The sequence below is a fragment of the Hirundo rustica genome, chromosome 4 (assembly GCF_015227805.2).
Source record: "Hirundo rustica isolate bHirRus1 chromosome 4, bHirRus1.pri.v3, whole genome shotgun sequence".
NCBI lineage: Eukaryota > Metazoa > Chordata > Aves > Passeriformes > Hirundinidae > Hirundo > Hirundo rustica.
This window is the reverse complement of record NC_053453.1, coordinates 18,297,960-18,305,090: the sequence shown is the minus strand read 5'-3', so window position 1 is coordinate 18,305,090 and position 7,131 is coordinate 18,297,960.

Here is a 7,131-nt window from a genome sequence, read left to right as displayed (position 1 = left end):
CTGAGAACAATTGTGGCAGCCAGACTAAATGTACATGACTCAGTATAAAACTGAATGAAACAGAAATTAGTGATCACACACATACTGATGATACAAATGTAGGTGGATCTAGGACAAGAGAGAGAGTGTAACACAGTCAACTTTTTTTAATGGCAATCAATTCAAGAGGATTTTTGTTGCATCTCTACTTTGATCTAAGCTGTGAATTTGGAACTTATACTGCAAACAGGAAAAGCAAGAAAATATAATAAGCTGTTGTGACTTAGGATCACAGAATAGAAAGGCTCACAAGCAAGTGGCTTGATGCAGAGTTTACAGAACATAAATTACACATGGAAGTGCCAAGTTACAGTAAGGACATTACAGATTCCTAGCTAGAGTCACACAAAATAAATGTGTATATCCACTGGCATCAGGTTCTGATGAAGCTGTGTGCAATTTCTTTGGCTCAAAACAGGTAATCACATCTTTATCTTGTGATTCCTATAATTTCTCAACTATGCAAAACCAGTTCTAGGGCTTTAAACAGAAAAATCTGCAGAGATGCTTCAAGTGTCTCTGTCCTGATAAGCAGTTACTGCTTAACACAGTGAAGCTTAAGGTAGCTGTGATGGGAAGATTTGAAACCCTGATAAATAAGACCAGTTGCAAACTTTATAACCACACTTAACTAGATTGACATTCATTAACAACACACTGCCGGTGGCTAAGTTCTTAATCATTATCAGCCTTTATCACTACATATTCAAACACTTAGGCCCTAATCACCTTATCCTAAATTAGCTTTGAGTACACAATACCACCGAGCTGATGCCATGTAGTTAAATACTGATGGCTGTGGTCCTTGACAGTCTTAGTTACTGAAGCTGAGGTGAAGAGGTGAGGGAGCTGTTTGGACTTTGAAGCAGGAACCATGGTGCTAAACTTCTTCCTTCCATATTTCTCCTTGCTGTCATTGTGAGCCTTTAATACTTATACTGTCCTACCCCAAAAAACGTGGGAAACAATCTCATCTGCTCCTGACCCTATTATCTTCATTTCTTTAGGACCAAAAATTCTTCTTGTTCCACCAGAAATCTTTCCTGATTATTCTGTATCCTTGGTTTTTGATTGCAGTTTCTACTGCTTGAATTGTTGAGTCACATGGTGTTTGTCCTCCTTTTGTGCAATTTTTTAAACCGAGTTCTCCCTTTGCAGCTATGTCTTATTTCCATATTTATGCTTAGCTGTGAAAATGCCTGCATGCTGTTAACAGAGTTACTATGCTATCAGCAGTGTTACAAAGCACTTACAGACTGTGGTCAGTTACATTATTTTAGTGTACTTATGACTGAGAACATAAGTGAGTGTAAGAAAAAATTATTTATATCTTTTCCACTTTATGGCTGTTAGAGTGCTCTGGCTACATAGCATGTATTTTTCTCAGCCTTGTTGCTGCCTTCTAGAAATGAGCAGAAATAGCTGAGATTAGAGGAGACAATCACTTCTGGGGAAATCCCCAAAGTGGGATGCCCTTTAGAAGATTTTTAATGTATTTTTTTTCCATTTTCTTTCAAACATCTAACAGTGATTTTTCTTGCTTTGAGAACTTGGCCAAATGTCAGAGCTCAGAGGGCTGCAATCAGCAGGGCAGTCTGGTTAGAGGAAACCTAACTAGAAACTAACTAGAACAAACATAAAACACAAGAGGGTCCATGTGAGTACAAGGAAAAACTTTTATTTTGACAGTGACAGAGCACTGGAAGTGGCTGCCCAGAGAGGCTGTGGAGTCTCCTTTGGAGATACTCAAAACCAGACTGGACAAGGATCTTATCCAACCTGCTCCAGCTGAACCTGCGTTACCAGGGAAGTTGGACTAGATGATGTCCAGAGGACCCCTTCAACCCCCATCATTCACTGATTCTGTGTTATGATGTTACATCATGCTATAAAATTAAGTCAAGCCCTTCCCTTCAAACATCCTTGCACATTCAACTGAAACTTTCTTTAGAATACAGTCCCCAGAATATTCAGGATTAGAAACATAATTACGTTTTTCACCTCCTCCTCCCATGCCAACTCTATGTAAGAGTCAATCTGTTTTAATAAGAAACAAAAGAGGATGTTTTAAAATTTTCTCATCACCTAGAGCAAAGTATGAATTTGATTATGACTACATTTACATAGCTTATTTACCCTTGGACCCAAGCTATTCAAAATTAAGGACTACTGCTAAATAAACAGGATATTCAAGAAGGAAAATGTTTTCAAAGGTACAAAAAGCTATTGGCAGTTAGCTCAAAGTGATTTATGCTTTTGAAATCTCCACAATGAGACACAGAATCACCTTGCCACAAAACAATCTTCAAAGAAAGTAAATAGAACTACAGAACAACTATTTATGCAAATGCACTACTCTGGACTATTAGCATCTGGAACAGTAGTTTGCTGTAGTAAGAAGCCTACAGAAACAGGTTTTTTTAGGATTTTACATTCAAAATGGGATTACTGGAAGCATACAGTGGTTGACAAGAAATGTCCAGAGAATGTCACTGATTTTGAGTGCCACAGCAAACTGCCATGACCAGAAGAAATCACTGCTGAAGGAACGAGGTAAAAAGTGAAACACTGGTGTCTCAGAATTGCAGAGATACATTAAAACATGGAGAAGTATGAAAAGTATGCAAGAACACCAAACCATAAGCTGATTATTTTTTGTAAAGCAAGTGTGGCCTGTCAGCTTTAAACAATTTTAGACTTTAGATTGACTAGTCAGACAATAATCATGAACTTGATTATATCACAGAATCTTGGGGGAAATAATGGTTTAGAAAAAGTATTTTAAAACAAAAAATATTTACATTATTATTGAAGAGCATGTAGTGTAAATACAAAGACACACCTGTAAAATGCAAGAGCTGTTTTTTTTTCAAGAAATATGTGAAATGTGGAGACAGTGAAAGTAAAAGCATTTACTAGGTTGAAAAAAAAAATCAAAAGTAGTGACACATTTTGAGCATAAGATGTAACATAAAAGCTCATTAACAGTAATTTGCACAAACGGATGTCAGTTTTATAATAGCAGTATTTTTGGAAAATGTACAGGCAACATTAGGAATACCTAACAGCAAGCAATACGAAACATATACTTTAAGAAATTATTTGTTTCAATGGCAGGTACTATGCTAATTATGGAATATTTGCTAAAGCAAAACAATCAAGCAAAACAGAAACACACACACAAAAAAACCCCTCAAAAATCCACAGAATACACATCCAAAATCCTAAACAAATAAGCATAGTCCAGATGAGCCTTATTGCTTTTCAAAGTTATAAATCCCTTGAAGAAGGAAAACTAAGAACTGTGCATTTTTTCTATAGCAATTTCCTATGACAAAATATCAGTACTAGCTCACCTGTAAGAAATTACAGAGGTTTGTAAGATACTGATCAATCAAAATGCAGAATAAGAATGCTAAACTGGCATGTTAGTCTGAAACAGACTGCTTCTGTTACACTGAAACAAGGTGGGTCTTAGTCTCAGGTCTCATAGAACCTCTCAGGAATTGGCACAGATATACAAGTATGAACTAAAGGTATGCAATAGTTTAATCTTGAATAAAGTACAGAAAGTCAAGCTTAACAGAAGAAACAAGTCATTCTGGACTTCATGGGAAGTAGAGAACTGCTCAAAGACAAAAGAGGTGACACCTTTACTATTCCATTGCTTTTAAGTCACCTTAGGACTTAGGTGACTCCTAAGGAAGATCTTATGAAAACCAGCAACTGTTGTGGTTTTACCAGGGTTTTTAATCTCCAACTTGTAAAAACATCCTCTCATATCCACAACCCCAAATTCTCCATCTGGACAGAAATGAAGACTGGAAACAGCACCACCGATATTGAACACTGCTCCTTGTTGACATGAATAGTCTTCTGTGAGCTCCCCTGTGCACTCGTGCTACTTGTCAGGACACAACACAGAGACCTCTGATTTGCTGAAGCATAAAGATCACTCATGTCCCTTCATGTTACTGGAAAACTCAAGGCTTGGTGTAAGCTGGGGCCTAAATCAGTCATTGCAGGCAGAGAAAAAAACAAAGTGTAGAAAGCTGACTGTAACAGTCACTGTTACACCCTGAGTACTCAACTCCAATTACAAATGCAGGAATTTAGCTGAAGCAGACACTAAAAAGGTTAAAATGGCTATTTTCTTCCCTCTTGCCCCACAAAATATAAAATACTTTTACTCTAAACACAGATGTTTTAAGCAGTAAAACATCTGCTAGGGCCAAGTTACACTTCTCCTGTTTAGTGGACTCTTCTCTATGTTTTCTGTTTTCCCCACCACCTCTAAATTAATAAAAATTCAAGAAGATAACAGCTCAGAAGTAAAAAATCTAGTCATTTGACTGTTGTTAAATGGACAGTGTTGAGTTAAAATGTAGTCAGCACACAGAAAACATCTACCACTGTACAAACTCAAACTCCTCAAATTTAGCTTCTTTGATACAAGCATCAAAAAGTCACCCCCCAGGACATTCTTGAAAAATGTTTTTATTTGTACAGCTGTTTTCTTCTATTGTTGCTGTAAACATGGAAAGTCAATGGGGTGCTGTTTACTAATCATTTTCAAATAGTTCCTGAATCCTCAGAAAACATTCAAAATCAAAAGTTCCAGCTTTGTACCAATATTTCCATCTCAAACTCTAAATCATCTGCTACACAGCGTGCATGCCAGTTCCTCCTGCACAAAACTATACTGGCTCATACTCCAATGTATAAAAGGTTGAAAATAATTCATGAAAGTGTAAAACTGAAGAGAAACAATATGGTTTCCAAATTAGCATTACTAAAAAAAAAAAAAAAAAATACTCTGGAACAAAATGGAAATGAAGATATATTTTTTAAAGTAATATTTATTTTTTTAAAAAAAGAGGATCCAGTTCTTAATTCAGTTCTTACACTCATATATCCTCAATCATAAAACTTCTTAAAATAATTGGTAATGCTTTTAAAATATGATACATTACTATTGCACAATATTATACATTTCATATTAATTAAAGTGTGATAGAAATAAGGATGTTCAAGTTAGCATGTATATTATTTACACTGGGCTGACATTTAGTTCTAGTATCCCTATTTAGTGCTATAGCAGGATGCTCTGCCTGGAATGGGGTAAAACCAACTTAAATAATGCCCTGTTTGCCAACCTAAAAGTGGTAAATGAAGAAGGGAGCATCATACCACTTTTGGTGTTGAATAATGCTGAAACCAGCCTGACTCATCAGTCCCAAAGCTAAACATCCTGATAGTGAGATGAAGGTGTGGTAGATCTGTTCCGTGATAAATGAACAAAGAAGTGATACTACCAATAACTTGTCCAAAGCTGCTGAGCTGACACACCTGGAGACATCTAACCATCATCCATCATTTTATACTATAAAAGTCCAGTCCCAGATTTTAATGCAGGGTCTTCTTACATAAGCCTTCTCGGAGCATTTGTATAGAGATTCCTCCCTTGAATGGGGAACATCCCTCAAGGTTACTCCTCTTACTCCTCGAGGCTGAGCTAAAGAGATTTGCCCAAGGTCATTGTTATGGGTGAGTAACATCAATCTACTTAATTGTTTTGCCAGCTTTGATACAACTGCTCCAATACAACTGCTTCATAGTACACTATATAATAATAGTTGTTACAGTTCCTGTACTATATAGCAAATAATTCTGTAATAACTTCTGTAAATTATTTGTATCTAATAATTATCATAATACATTGTATATATTTATATAAATATATATGGTTTGCCATCCTTAATTCTGCAGGACAAAGTTGTACAAAGGTTCAATTACACCTCTATAATCCTTTAGACAAAAACCATTGAAAATTCTGGGGTAAGACTGGATCCAACCACACCCAGGCATCCCTCTCATGGAGGTCCTTTCTGCCCCCTGTGACTCCATAGGAGGGCTTCTGAAACAAACTTTGAAGTTCTGATTCAGCCCACTGGGTATGGTAAACAAGATCAGTACCCAAATGTTTCATCAGACTTAATGATGCAGGCTGACTGAACAGCATGTGTAAGAACAAAGCAGGTGTCTGTTACAGGGTACTGAGTCAAAGCTCAACCTTAGTTCTGGAGAAATCAATCTTCATAATTTACCTATCTGCCACTGTATTAGGCATATATCTATTTGAAGCATCATCCTCCACCACCTAGACTTAATTAATAGTCTTAAACACGCTAAAGCCCATAGCACAGAAATCCCCATTCCACGTGGTTTTGAACAGCATTTATCTTAAAAGTCAAATAAAAGTGTAAAGCTAAAACAAAACAAACACCCTGGTGAAAACAACATCACAACTTCTAGTAAAAAAACAAAGCAGCACGTTGCATTACCACCACACATAACATTATGTATCACTGGAATTAGCACTTATTCACACCTACAACCACCTGATAAGCCTTTAATTGTTGCTATTTTTTTTCCTTAGTGCACTAAAAATACCATAAGATCTCAAATGGGGCTATATCCCTTCACATGTCCTCTACTAACTTCCCATTGCATCACACTGTAATGAAGGACAAAAAAAAGCAGGTTCTACATATGCTAATAATTTGTCCCAGCTTCTACTACGAAATTACTCATTAAAAAAAAAATCTAGATCTATCACACTGAGTACATCATGTCAACATTTGTCTATGATCCAAACTGTCCCAAGTGTTGAAGTGTTACTTCTTATTATCAAGCATGCACTACTTGCAGGATATGTTTCTGAGTTATTGTTCACACCTACCAAATGTCAGATATTTTGTTTGTTAAAATGCCAATGTTTTAAGCAAGAGTTTCATTAAAACTTTAAGCAGGATTTTCCAAGTCTTGCACATCAATTTAGTGTTGCTACAGCAAATTATACATTTATTTTGATATTTTTATCCTTTATAATTTTTGACAAAAAATACCATATGCTGAGATAGTGGGGAAAATCTTAATGTTACAAGAAACAAGGTGGTTTTCTTAAGAAAAAAAAATTAGCTTTTTTTTTAATACAGCTGAAGCATGTATTGTTTGGTTTAGAGCATTTTTAGAGGAGGACATCAAAGCTGCTTTTAATATCACATGCTGTGCAATTTGGGGCTGACAGGA